Below are 15,521 nucleotides of genomic sequence, written 5' to 3'. Positions count from 1 at the left end.
ATTTTAAGCATCTGCATACAAAGGCACAATGTTTTCAGGTTGTCCATCCATCTCACTTCCCTGAACATGATATCTCAGGAATGCTTTGATGGATTTTTTTATTTTATTTTATTTTTTTTTCAAATTTGGCACAAATGTTCACTGGGACTCAAGAATGAACTAATTAGATCAGATAGTGAGTTGGTGAGTCTAATCTTGGGTGTCCACCTTGAAACTGTGTTGACTGTGTAGATCTTCTGTGCTGCCAGGGTGAAGATGTGTTTGAAGCATCCATGTTTTAACAATTTGTAGCTTCTTTGTAGCAACATCCACATTTGGAGCATTGTAGTCAACCACAAGCTCCTTGGTTCTGCTGATATTGAGCTTCAGGTGATCGTCGTTGCTCCATGTGATGAAGCCCTCTAAAAATAGTCTCTAAGTGAAGAAAATATGTTTCATACTGGGAATGATTCACTGGAATCATACATGTCAATATAGAGACAACTTCCATTTCACCAAAAAAGACACTTAATACCTTTTATCAAATTCCTTCAAAATCTTCACTACATATATAATGTGAGTCTGGGCAGATATGGACGTAAACTGCAACAAGGCCAGTGGGCAAAGGCAGACAACAAGGTGATAATTCTACTTTGTCTCTGTTATTGAATATTGATTAAGGGGTGTCTCAGTGATCCTGAAAAGCCTTTTAACTCACCATTTACATTTTATGCTTTTATGCTGATGATGCTGTCATGCTGATTTTCAAAGTGTAGCCTTTTCTCTTTTTTATATTGATTAGCTCAAGAGATGGTGCTTTATCTGCATTCAGTTGTAAATGTTTCATGTACTGAAGCTCACTGTTACACTTCTTGATGCATTAGGTCTGAAAGCATGTGAGGTAATACAAGTGTTCTGCAAAAAACAAAAATCTCATGTCAGTCATTATGAAGCTTTGTCTTGTAATTACTCTCATTATGTATAATGCAGTTGTGGAAGCAGACAGTAATGTAACCTGTTTATATTACCAACCACCTGCACAAACTTCCTCTGATGGAGTTAAGAAGACTATTGATAACACTGCAAATAACATTTTTCTTCAGGCATCTATTTACCTAATGACTGACCTCGGTTTCATTTTTGTCAACATTAAATGAGCATTATTCTAGCAAGCACCTGGCAGGCAGCAGTTTAGCAGCATCATTTTCATATCCTCTTGAGTTCACTTACAGTACACTCAGGTGAAAGATACATCTTGCAGATGCGCTGGGACACATCATCAGTGATGTAACCTGGGGTCATTGGGTGTTTCGGGTCTTTCAACATCAGACACCCTCGCCCAGGTCACCCAACCAGGGTTGATCAGATCCTGGCTTGTGTTCCAGCAGGGTTTGCTCACGGATCTGCCCTCTTGATCCATAGCCACCTTGTGGCTTTCTCTGCAGCTTAAGTTGCAGACCTGATGGCCTTCCTCTTTGCCTCCCTGGTGAGGCCCAGCACCATGAATACTTTGCAGAGGGACTGTCCTGCAAATCCTCGGCAGCCAACCTCCAGCGGTGCACAGCGAGTTTTCCAGCCTTGCCTCCTGTTCTCATCCACCAGCTCCTGGTACTTGGCACGCCTCCTCTCATTGGCCTAATCCATCCTTCCTAGGGCACTGTGAGCTCAAGAATGATCAACTGCTTGGTGGAATCTGACATGATGATCATGTCTGGTCAGAGCTGTATAGATGTTATGCTGGCTTGGAACTTCAGCTGATGCCAAGATCCACTTCCAGTTGCCAGTCAGTGGTAGAGGTAAGGAGGCCAGACTTGGTGGTTGAGTGTTGGGCTTCTCTTTGGCTCTATGGAACCTGATGGTCTTTGGTTTGTGGTGGTCTTGGATGGTGTTGTCAGCAACCACCCCAAGCAACTAGTCATGGCGCCAGCAATAGCGACAGTCTCCCAGGGCTTTTGGGCAGCTGCTGAGGAGGTGTTCCAGGGATCCCCATCCTGGACACTGGGGACAGGATGGTGTTTCTGTTTTGCCTCAGACATGGAGGTTGGCTGGACTTGGTAGGATGTCGGACTGGACTAAAAACCTGATGCGATGGAAGTCTGCTTTCCAGATGATGGACCAGGTGATCTTTCGTTGCAAAACATTGTCCCATTTAGTCCATGCTCCTTGTTGCCCCATTCCAACCATCCTGCTAGCTCATTCTTCCTCCATGCCTGCCCGCACTTTCTCCTGAACGAGATGTTGTCATTCTTTGCCCATGGCCTTGTCCACCCTGGTTGCTGGGAGGTAGCCTGCACGCCCTGTGGCTATGGACCCCACCAGGGCCTTCTGCCACAGCCGTGACTCAGCCACCTCTTTGTCTGCCCTCCATTTCCTGCCTGTTAACACCTGGATGCCAGATGATGCCACCTTTGGATCCCTGAATTCCCTGTACTGCAAGACTTTCCGTGTTCTGGAGATGAACTCTTCGGCAAGGCCGCTGAATGGGAGCTGCAGGATGTTGCTGGTGCCATACAGGGCGGAGCTGCTCAGACTGCACAGTAGACCAAGCCATCTACGCAGGTAGCTGATGTTTCTCTCCATGGCCTCGACTGTTGTTATGGGTCCTGTGTACACCAGCAGAGGCCACAGGATCCAGGGCAAGATGGAATGCTGGTAAATCCACGCCTTGAACCTCCCTGACAGACATGATTTGTCAACCTGAATCAGCCAATCCTCAAGTACTTGTTGCTGGTTGTGCTGGTTTTCTGAATAGACGCAGAATCTTTGAGGCTGTAGTCAAAGTACTTCCCGAGGCTCTTAACTGGCTGCTCTGTGATGGATGGGATGGCAGCTCCAGGCAGTGAGAAGCGGAACTTGTCCACTACTTTTCTCTTGAGCACTAGAGACCTTGATTTTTATGGCTTAAAGCTCATCCTTGCCCAGGTGATGAGCTTCTACAGGCCTTGGAGAATCCATCTACTGCCCAGGACAGATGTGGTGGTGACAGTCAGGTCGTCCATAAAGGCTTTTTTTGGGGACTGGCGTACTCCGCTCAGTCGCTCAGGGTATTATGCAGGAGGGAGTTTGCGTCCTCGGTTGAGCACACGAGGTTGCCGCTACACTTGTCCCCCAGCGGTTTCTTAGTGAAAGTATAAGGGTGCAGAGTCAGTGTACGCTGGTGTTAGACCAGCCTGATGAATTACCCCAAGTCCAGTCCATACAATCCTGAGCATACAACAGTGGAAATTGATACAAATAACCAAGATGGCAGATTTGTCTCATACGAGCACATAACCAACCACAAAATACCCATTTGGTTAACTACATTGACAGATTATATGGTTTCTAAGATGTTTTAGCTCAGCTAAGCTGTAACTAGGTTGCTGCAAAGACTTACAGTTTGTTGCCAATGTGTGCTACAAGCTGGGTCATAATACATGATTCTTACTTGCTTGCTCAGAAAAGTACAGTACAACAGGCTGTTTTTAGGCACTTCATTGGAATTAACCCTGAAAGGTGTCTAAAAAGACAGGTAGGCTGACCCAAAAGAAGGGTCTCACACTGAATCCTGACGTCAATTCTGTTTTCAAAATAGAGGTGGGAAGTTAGTCAGGTGTCCATTCTTGCTGAAAATGTCTCTGCGCCATTCACTTGGTTAATTTCTCGGTTTCTCTCTGTCTGGACTCTGTTTTTATTCTTGCCTGTCTGTCACTCAGTGTGCTGAGAGCCTGGACACCTGCATGCCAGCTCTCTGCCAATTAAAACAGAGGACATTTGAGGGCATTATCATCATGTTATCCTGCAATCTGTTTTGCAAAGTTATTCCTTATGTTCAGACTCATGGGACAGGACATGCACGTATTTACTTATTAAACATAATATTTTGTTTATGTCTTATTTTGGTTGGTTTCTAAGATATCTGGGGTTGAATGTGTTATGTTCAGTGTTTTCGGGCTTATGTTCAATGAAAAACTTTGCCATAGTCAGTAATTTCACAGGGAAATGTGTTACAGCGTGATACCAAATGTGAGATGAAATTGTATAGTATTTCTGTGTTTTATAAGACTGCAGAAGCCGTATTCAAATGGTTGTATTCTGCTCCAACAGGGAAGAGATTTTGTTCTCTCCACCACAGGACTACAGCATGTATACAAATGAAAAAAGAAAAGCAAATGGAAAACTCAATGTTAAAATAAAATAATTGGAAAATAAAATCTTTCCAAACACATGATATTAAGTAACTGCACTCAGAAGGTCTTCATAACAATTCACAGTGCCCCGCTTCTCCTTTGGCTGCTGAGGTGAAAGCAGCGTATGTGGAGCACAAAAGATGTTCTGCATTACATTAAGCAGTTCAACAAAACCATTGTGATTTATGGTCAACCAAACTCTTGTTTATGCTAATGGAGCATGGTTAATGGGGCAGACTTAACAGTGTCTATTATCAAGCAATCACAATTTGTTCCCCTTACACATTGAGAGGTCTGAATTTTTCCAAGTGGTGGATTGTAATTAAGGCTGTGTGTCACATGGAAGAGTGAACAACAGGGTAATGGCTGCTATGGCAGCACTCTATTTACACATGAAGTCTGAACCGGATCATGTCTTGCTGCTGCTGCTGCTGCTGCTGCTGCTGCTGTGGGCATATACTGTAAAAGCAAAATCGCAAAACCGTGGCAGGCTTGATGCAGGGCTGAAAGGGAAATTAAACCATACATTACCTGCAGTTCATGGGAGAATGAAAATTGACACAAGCTTCAGCCAGGTGGCATGCCACCAGCACAATAAGCACAATCTGTTACAGTAAGTGCTGAATATGTTGTGGCTAATTATTGGGATAACACATGCTCACATTGCAGCAGAGTGTGTTTCTTTTTTTTTTTTTTTTTTTTTTTTTGGATCAAACAGGAGTCTGCCTCCCCTTTGTGTTTCTGTTTTCCTTTTCCCCTGTGTGTGTTGTCTGTATCTCCCCGTCTGTGGTGTGGGGGTGTTTCTGTAGGAACACTGGCAGGTTGGCTCCACCTGTCCATGCCTCCTCCTCATCACCTGATCCCACCTGATGCTCATCTGTTAATTCAGACTCACCAGCTCTTTAGTATATAGACCCCAGTTCTTCACTCAGCACTCAAATTGTCTGTTATGCAATGTGGAAGCAGTCTGATTCCTGTCTCTGAGGTACTCTATGTTGTTTTGCAGCTTACCTGCCTTCCTGACTCTTGTGTGTCTTCTCGCCTGCCTCAGGTTTATCTCCAGCCACCTGCTCCGGTGTATCCCTGTCAGTTGGAGCACTAGTCTGGACTCTCTACCTGCCTGCCTGCTCTCCTTTCTCCTTTCTGTGCTGGATCATCCTGATTCCTCTATTGTAACACTAAATTGAAGTGTTCATTAAAGGACATTGCTCTTCACAAACTCCCTGTCTCTGTCCCCGTGTGCAGCCTTTTACGATCTCGATTTGGTAAAAAAAAAAAAAAAAAAAAAAAAACGGGACGGGACGGGACGGGACGGGAAATACAACACAACAAAATTCACCCACAATTGAATCAATCCAAAAGTAAATTATCAGTTTTCTCAACACCATTATCTTCAGCTTTTACCTGCAACAAGCGGTGCAAGTCATGGGATTAGCTCTGTGATTCATGAGTCATAGTTGTATATCTTTAAATGTTCATGTAAGAACTAGATATTTTCCTAAACTGTGAATGCATCTTTTGTAGTGATGATTTAACCTGGAGAGTTTCATGCTGATCCAAGCTGGAGAAGTGCTCCAACTGTGAGTCATTTTGCTGTAGGTGTGGTTTTAATGCCACAAGCTCTGAAGAATGTAATGTGAATGGCCTTTAACATTCTGAACTGTAGGTCTCTTACTCAGTCCCGAGCTGCTCTGGATATATGTTCATGCTGAGTGGGAAAACAGACCCTTAACTGCATATTTAATTGACCAGGATGTAATGAATCTAACAAAATACACATCACAGAGTCTATGGTACATTTTTATCTCATTGCTTTCCCTCCTCTGTACTTTCCTCTCCTCTCATCCTCTTTTCTGTTGGGGTTTTCATGTGAAACAAGCTGCTCAACAGCTGTTCTTCTTTGTCTGCATTCACTTGTGTGCTGCCTCAGTGGGATGCCTTACTTCATCCCTTGATCTGTCATGTTATCCTCATCCCAACCTGCCTGATATTCCCACTATCCCACTGTAAGACAAGCCCCACTTCAATTCTGTTCTCTTTCATTTCTCTTCACCTTTCCTCTCATGTCTCGTTTCTTTATCTTTTTTCTTTTTTTTTTACAGCTCCTCTCCTCTCCCCTTTAGCTCCCGCTTTTCACAGTCCTCATCTCTATCTCTTCTTCCAACCCATGCCTTCATTTAAATCTCCCCTCCCAGCCCTCACCGTCTAATAACTCAGTAATGGTAGAGCTGGTCTGCAGAGCCCTGAGCTATCAGCTTTTATGGTTCTAATTGTTTCTTCGTTGCCGTTACTTGTAAGACTGCTGTCGAGTGAATACAATTTGGCCACAGAAGGGAGCAAGTCTGAGCACCGATCCAAGACTAATCTCAGACATTCTCTGCGGATGCAGAGTCAAAAGAGGAGGCTAGTAACATGCTACTTGTGATGGTGCACTTGAGTTTGAGGAGAAAAAAGAAAACAGTGGAAAAAGTCAATCATCACAAGTCATTATTCCCTCAGAATTCTGTCACATATCCAGCTTTTATCTTTCTCCTCTCCCATCCCTTGTCCAACCCCACCTTTCTCATATTGTCACCATTTCTAATAATAAGGGATTAACATTTAATATACTCTCTTGTCAGGGATTATAAAACAGGTGATACATTTTCATTTCAGGCTCACTCCATCAAACAGGATGGATACGCACACAGCATGCATCAACATTTGATCTAGGATTACTCATAAAAAGAAAAATCACAAATGATACAAACAACTGTGTTTGATATAAGCTGCTTTTCATTTTTTGTGCCACAACTGGATTAAAGTGATAAACCGTTTTTCCACTGATTCATCTGAACATGTTTAACTCTCAAAATGTAGCCTGGCTCTCGCTGTCAAAATGCAGGCCTCCAGCGTATACTCGCGAGGTATGAGAAAATTCATACTGCCTAGCAGATTTCAAGAGAATGATTCAACACTCTGTATACCACTACAACATGTTCTCATTGCAGGTCATCAGATACCAGTGCTGTTTTGTCACACTCCTCTGTTTCATAAATACATACATACATACAGATGCACGTTGGAGTTAACTGAAAGCCATGTGCTAAAGGGTACCTTGTGTGTCCAAAGGAGACACTGAGGGGCATAACAAAACGCCGGTATTTGATGCTCTGGGAATGAGACCAGGCTCACCATACATGTGACTGACAGAAGGACTAACTGAATGACAAAGCACATTATCACCCTGTTTGCTCGGCATTTGTAATCATAACTCTCCACTAGTCACGGCTCATCAGCAGTGTCATGCCGTATAAAGGACCCAAACAACCTCTTGACACCATAAGTGGGGGTTTCACTGCTAGCTATCATAGATAACCACACCACAACACAACTGGCCCGAGCTTTCGCTTTCTGCAGGCCAAAGGCTAATTGGCTGGCCTTCAGCCTGTGTCAGTGAATGGCAGAGTGTGTGGATAATCATAGGCTATCAAAAGGCCTCCAGCTACAGAAACTCGGCTAACTGAGCCTGTGCAATCAGACTGGATTAGGGATACTTACATCTTTCTTTGCCTGATTTGTGTTTGTTTTTCCTTTCTTACACACATCCTTTTATTTTCATTTTATTTATTTTTTTGCCTAGTATCACTTGCTATAGCATCAAATAGAACTTGACACATTCCTGCGCAGTCAGGAAGTTGTTGCAGAAATACATAAGGTAATACTATTGGACCAAAGATAAGATAACTCTTATCCTTCAAGGCTTCTCTCTAAAAGTGAACCATGAAATTCTTCCATTAGATCACATCATAAATCCAGCATATCTGTAGCTTGTCCAGGTATGTTTTCAAGTGCACCTTATTCTTCATTCTGTTTATCAGTCACGTACTCACACTCCCCTGTCAGGCTCTATAAGGAGTGGTCAGAATGATTTCTTTCTGGCTGTTAGTATTTTTCAGGATGTGCTCATCATAGCACAGGTAATTCTTGAGCAATTGACAGGTGATTCATCCCAAATCAGTCTCTGCAGTATTGTGGGGAGATACTTTACTCATTACGCAAGCTGTCAGAAACTCCTGAAACTTCAACAGAACTTCCTAAACACTGTAAGAGCCAGCTCTTAAGCTCTAAAAAAGAACATTTTTGTACCCCTCAGCTTATGTTATGCACTTCAGACAATGAATGTAGGGGACCCCCTTGTGATACAAACTTACTGACATCATAGTTTATCAGTCATTCACAAGCAAGGATGGAGCAAGGTTCACTACTGAACACATGACTCTATAAAGGATGTTATGACATGGGCTCGGGAACACTTCGTAAAATCAATGTCAGCAACTTTCTCCATCTTTTTTGGAACCAGGGTTGCATGTAGGGGTCTACTAAAAAGAGGACATTATTGTTATATTACAGTGTGTTATAAACCATTTATGAAACATTTATGACATACATTTATAATAATTCCTAATATTTGTATTTACATAATGTAAACATGTTAAAGAAATGCCTAATAGATTCCAGTATCTATGATTTTGAATTCAGCTGCAACATTATTACTAGTCATAAAAGAAACAAAAAGCCACTGAGAAAGGATGGTTTGTTCATAGTTATAAGTATTCCACCTATCAGGCAATGAGCTACATAAAAAAGAGGGGATCACATAAAGCCTTCCTCATATCCCTTTTGACTAGATCTGAATGTGAGAGACCAATATGAAATGGGATAAAGGAAAAATAATGTGCCAGCATTTCTGTAAAAGATAAAGGGCTAATATGTCCTTGTAAGAGATGAGAGTGTTGGGACAAAGGCCTACAAAAACTGTATTCCTCTAGTCAAAGAGCCCCTCTTTTCAATGAAAAAGCAATATAAAAGATGAGATGTGGCAGCAGCTGAAATGCATTTCCATTAGGAGCCAACCTCCTTGGTCCTCAAAATGTGTGTTCTACTGTGCTTTTAGGCTTCTATGTGTGAAATTTGTGTGTGAGAGAGAGAAACAGAGAGAGAGAGGATAAGTCAATCTTTCTATATGTGAAAAGGACCCACATAGACACACATTGCTTGTGCTGCCTCTTCAATGTTGTTCTGGTGTGTTTAATCCTAAAATCCACAGTGGGGTTCATTTCTTGAACTCATCCACCACCTGTAACAAAGGCTGCCCTTCCCTCCACCACCACCAGCCCCCAGGATAACAGGATTTGCTTCCATCAGAGCCGTTTTATCATGACTCAAGCTGTATTACTGGGAGATTAGAGAGAAGCTCAGGGATGGAGCCACGGACCTTCCTGCTGGGCGGGCCGGTGAGTTGGCTTGCATAGCTTTGGGTCAGCCTTTTGCAAAACAACACAAGTGTAGTTGTCTGTGCATCTTTTGTTCCAACAAAGAAAAAAAAATCAACATAATCCAAGTGTTCGGTAGCCAATCAATTGGTCTGCGAGCCAAAAAGTGCTGTGTTGGCCTCATGATCATTATCAGGGTTCGCACAAAATCCATAAGCGGCTTAAAGTTCATACTGCACATTTAGCTTGCTTATAATAAGTGACTGGTATATCCAGAAAATCAGCCTCCTTTGAACTTTCTAAAAAAAAAAGTGCTTTATATTGAGAATAAATACTATCATCTCCCCCTGAATGACTACTCAGAAACTCGTCCTTTCTTGTTTGCTTTTTCATGAGGCAACATTTGGCAGCCCTCGTCTCAACACACGTTTACTCTTTAATCATCTTCATACGATTAAGGTTGACAGTAGCTTGATTAAACAAAGAACGATTAGGGAACCGCAGTTTTCTTTCCACTAAAGAGAAAAAACTGCACACTACATCAGAGAGTAAAACCCATGAGACTCCATGAATCAGTGTACTTTCATAAAGTCCAACAACTCACAATTAAATCTTCTTAATGTTTCAACCAGAGTGGCATGCCAACAAAAGACCAACTAGGAACGACTAAAGGCGGAGCTATCGGCCTTCAAGGGACTGATGATGAGGCGTTACCGACACTCTCTAGGTGCTCTGTTTCCTGGCCAAAATGAGAATTGATTTAATGATTCTTCTGATTGCAGTGTCAGAAATTGTGGAGTTTGGTGATTTCTAATTAAAAGCTAGCAAGGCAAGCCAAATTTAGCACCTTTCAATAATGTGGTAGTACAAATTGCTTTACAGATAACATAAAAGGCATTATGACGAGATAATAAGAAACACAAGGTGATGTAAATATACTATTTTGTAAGAAACAAAAGACAAAAACAAAACCAGTATTTAACTCCAGCTTTTTCTAATTTCTGTACTATGTTAGCATTACTCCGCACTGCGCTTTCACTTTGATGGAACTAAATTGGAATACTAAACCTCGTCTTTGATTTTATTTTGAGAGTGCTTCACTTAGACACTGCATATGATTTACAGCAATATTATCCAGAGTGGAATCACTTTACCAAGCATGAACACTTTAAACACTTTCTGCTCCATTACACCAGATGCTGTCTTCACTGATATAACCTTTCATTATTTGTACATTTACACACCTTTGGGCAAACTCCAACATTAAGTGCTGAGTAGTTTACTATCAAGATGTCTGTTCCCATAGGCTTATTATTTCAACTTCACTAACGGCTATGTGATGAAAATAAAGCACTAACTTTGTCTCCTTCATGATACTGTTATCAAAGTGAATAATGGCCCATCTGTTGTGTCTAAGTTGATAATACTTTTCTGTAATGTAATTATTAAAATGGTTATTGCTCAGCTTGCCTGGAAATTGTATAAAATTTCATTCACATTTCCTCAAATCTATCTGTAACAATTCTAACAATACTTAAGCAGCAATAAAAATACATTGTCACATTTGTTAGCCGAATATCGGCCACACAAAATGATAGAACCTCTACAATCGCATGGTGGCCCCCTTTTTTGCATTGATCTTTGGTTGACTTTGTAATATTTTGGATGGTTTTGTATTGTGCATTTGTTCTCTGGGACTCTGCATGTAACAGGCAAGACCAGATTGTTAGGATGAGATTATACATATTTTTGAGGAGTTAGCAGAGATCAGGCTTTAAGTGAGTCTGTTCCATGAAACAGATTTACAAAGTTATCTGGACAGCTCTGCACTGTCAAATCAAGCACATCTTCTTTATTTCTTTATTTCTTTATTTAAGGTGCCATATATGTTACGTTTTTGCCAAGGATGCAGACCCGGACACAGGACTTACTTGAACAAAGATTTATTAACAATAATGAACAACAGAAAGTGCACTTGTCTGAGTGAATAATAACTAAACTAAAGGTGCACTCAAAAGGAGTGGAAATGGACAAATGGAGTTCCAACGAGGCAGGTTTGAGGGAAGGCATGCGCTGAAGTGGCAGGTCGGCACTGTAACAAAGGAGCACACAAAGTGGCAATTCATGACAATGGACATCAGCTGAACTCTGGAGGACAGGAGGAAATGAAATGTAGTACTCACGCAGGGAACAACCAGACACCGCCATGGAAACAGGAGGAATATTCTGGCACAGGTCGGAGAGGGCTCTCTCCTTAAGTACTGTGCCTAATCAGGAACAGGCCTCTCAGGTGTGTGCCTATTTAGGAACATGGGTGCTTTTCATTATGTTGAATTGTGCCTCCTCGTCTCCTCTCTCCTTCGTCGACCTGGAAGTCGTTTCCCCTCCGCCATGATGAAGGATCTTCCAATTGCTTAAATGCACCTGAAAGAGACGAGGAGCGAGGAGAGAGGAGGCTTCTGAAGGAGATCAGAGTGAGGATACACCGGTGTAGCCTACGCGGAAGTCTTTTATTATTTAAGGGGCGTGTCGTATGTGGCACACGTTTGAATCATGGCGGGAGCAGGTCTTCACAAATGTAATATTGATTCTTGTTTCAACTGTGTCCTTTTAACAATTGTATCTGTCACCAAGAAATTAATGAAAATTCTTGGTATATTACGTTTTTTTAAAGCAAGGCTACAAGGCGTTGGTTTAATCTACCATACACCCGTCCTCTGTTATGCCTCTAACGGCATACAATTGAAACCTCATCCATAGCAATCAGGAGTAGAACAGTCTGACTGCAGATCTGACCATAACATCACGTTTTACAGCTTTTACAGCTGTGCAAACGTCATCAGTAATTGACGTCGCTTCGGACTGACGCTGTGGAGCGAGGATTTTTCATTTCGGAGTTTCGTTTCCTCCGTCCTCACGTCCCTTCCTCGCATCCCTCTTTCATGTCCTCGCTGGGCGGAGCTAAGACGCGAGGAGAGGAAGCGAGTGGAGGAGACGAGGAGACCAATTTATGGAATGAAAAGCACCCCCAGCTGCACAGACAGGGGAGAAACAGACAGACAACAAACATTAGGAAAAAGGGCAAGGAGACACACTAGGAGAGGACAGGTAAGTAGGATCCTGACAATATATTCAAAAATGAAGAGTCTGCACTGTCCATAAAAGAACATCAATTTCCCCCTAGTAGAAAGTTTTTGGTAAACTTGCTCGATAAAATTTACTTTGTGTTTTAGCATAGATAGAGGAAAAAAGTGATCATCAGCAGTAAAAGCCACTGCCACTTTGAATGCCATCTATGGCCTTTAGCCCTAAACTTATTAAAACGTAGTCAATCTGACTTGCACTGTACGCCCCTACTTGCCAACAATTAACAAAAACAAAGACCTCATATAACACTCTTCAAGGTGAACTACTCTAGACAAGATTCATGGAAGAGTGATGCATCTCGAATGCCAACCCAATAAAATCAATGAAACCCTTTTTGTTTGATTGGGGGGAAGTTCAAGATTCAAGAAGCTTTATTTATCCCGAGGGAAATTGCTGTGCAGCAGTTGCGATACAAAGTGTAAGTTGAAGTAAAACAAAAGAAGCAAACTTGAAACATAATTAAATCAGAAGTAGAAAATGAATGAGGTCAAAATATACTTTAAATTATGAGAGAACTAATGGCCTGTGATGAAGAATATCTGAATAAATTCTTCTGATCACTGGCAGGTGGTCTGCAACATTTTTTCCTAGTACCTCGTTCTAGCTCAGGGCCCTCCAAATCATACAGGTTTCTGCCCATGGCACCGCCCCTCACAAGACCTAGCAAACAAAACATAGTGGCTTTAAAAGTGGCTTAATGTGGGGGCTGACTGCTAGTGTTACTACCTGCTAGGGCTGGTTCAGATGGATGAGCCAGCAAAGAACATGTAGCAGTCCATAAAATGGCCACTCACTTTTGCTACAGTATGAGCACATCAGTCAGTGTATCAGTCAGTCATAACACAAAAGATTTGGAAGTAGGTCATAAATCACAAATCCCGAATAAAAATAACCAAAATATTCCTTTAATGCCACAGTATGTAACCAAATTGATTATCAAATTGTCTTTCCATGATTTTTGTAATCAAAACGTTCATATATGTAGTTAATCACAAAAGATAGAGCCACTGTAACTGCCTCTATGCTGTTTAGATCTGACTGAGAACCCAAAGACATAATGAGGTAGAAACTTGTCAATCACAATGTAACTACACCATAGTCGGATTTATTGTCTATTTTACTCTAAATGGGACCATAATTTTCAAAATGAACATCATACTGTGTTGAGAAACACTTGAAACAAGTATGAGTGTACTCAGGTAATAAATCAATCACATGCATACAATCAGTGTTCTTATTGCAAACAGTAGAGTCATCAGTAGAAAGAATGCTGGTTTAAAGCACCTGTGTATTGGCTTCACTTTTCAGACCCAGAAGCTACGTCCACTTTGCTTACGCATATCATGTTGCAAAAGTTTTACTCTGAGCCTTTGTATCAAATTTCTGAGCTTATCAACTGACTAAAGTAGCTGCCTTTTTCTCAATGGTTTCACTGAGCGCTCACCTCGTATGCCCTCTGCATATTGAATTTTTGGGACGCACCTTACTATGGACACAAAAAGTGAAGCACAATGGAGCATTATGTTGTTATGTACATCTTCAGCTACAGCAAGAAACATTTCTTGCACCCTGCTTGCATCACTATGCATGTTGACACTCCCATAAGGATAATGTCACTCAGAATAGATCATGGGCTTTGATAGGGCGTGTGCTCACAGAATCAAAGTTATTGGATCTCATTTTAGTCCTGTGAAGGTTAGGGTGATGAAGATGATGGCGTTCCCCTTGCCAAGGTTGTTGGTGTTTAGTGTATCACACCCTCACTGCCACAATCATCATCATCATCAACATGATCCTTACGCAACTAGAGGATGTCAAAACATGAATTAGTCTATACCACAGAGAAATCAAAATTATTACTTTGACAGAAAGGCCTTTGTGTTGGCATCATCAAAAAGAATTACTGACTGTTTGTAAAAGACACAGGAAGTGAGGTCAAAAGCAGGAGCTTTTTCAAAAGCAAGTTCTTCAGCCCGCAGGGATATCTCTGTAGGAGCGTCTGCTGTGGAAATAACACCAGAGGAGCATTCTTCATTGTGAGTGTGATTGTGATGCAATAGGTACAGTAAGAACATCCTCACTAGCATCGTCATGAATCTTTAACTGTGGATCACACTTTGTCCACACACACTGTCACATGCAAATAAAATAGCTTTTGCAAAGGTTAGGCAACTAAAATTACTACAATACTGTCATGTCTGTCAAGTTTCGGTATGATTTTGCACATTTCCTGTCTTGTCTTTACTGTTTTATTTTGAAATCACTAACTGGGTGTCTCTGTTTTAGCTTTGATGAAACTGCTAACTGCTCATAAACAGCTCCGAAATGTGACAAGAGGTCCCAAACCAAAGAGGCTGGCAGACACTGGTTGAATCTTTTGTATTTCATACACATATCATGTGTTGTTTTATGTAAAGGTACTGAAAACAAAAACCATTCTATTGCAGGAGAAAATTGTGACAGATTCATGAGATGCAGCTTGTGAGACCTGAGGGCACGTGGACAGATCCATCGGCACCGTTTGTTTTGTCCGTGCTTCCATCAGCGAATCCTTTCCTTGGTGGGAAAACACATTTTACAGTGCTGTTATTTGCATCTCGATGTGTATGATTCAACTTTTTATGGCCTGGAGTTAAAAAAGCAAATAAAATCAAAATAAATCAAAATACAATACTTGACTGACCACTGCCTCAATATTGCAATATGTGTCGAATCACACCCCAGTACTGTGATCCAGACTGAGTGTGAAGTAATTTTACTTACAGTATGTCCTCCTTTAAAACATGCCATGAATAAGAAATCTCAAACAAGGTACTACACGTTTACATACGGCCTCTTCTTTCAACTGGATTTGCTGCTCTCTCTGTATGTCTTTTAAAAATATTTTATGCACTCTGTAGATGGGGCCAAATCAATTGGAACTATCCATTGCAATACCATTGATTTTCCAGGCTGAGGCAATATTATGTGA

The 15,521-nt window shown here is 41.5% G+C and overlaps 1 pseudogene; it reads right to left on the bottom strand.

Annotated features, from left to right (window-relative positions):
- Positions 1-1,374: 1,374 nt before the first annotated feature.
- Positions 1,375-15,521, bottom strand: part of LOC139331396 (uncharacterized) — a 53,140-nt pseudogene continuing 38,993 nt past the window's right edge.

The sequence above is a fragment of the Chaetodon trifascialis genome, chromosome 1 (assembly GCF_039877785.1).
Source record: "Chaetodon trifascialis isolate fChaTrf1 chromosome 1, fChaTrf1.hap1, whole genome shotgun sequence".
NCBI classification, from domain to species: domain Eukaryota; kingdom Metazoa; phylum Chordata; class Actinopteri; order Chaetodontiformes; family Chaetodontidae; genus Chaetodon; species Chaetodon trifascialis.
This window is presented reverse-complemented; position numbering and strand designations above follow the sequence as displayed.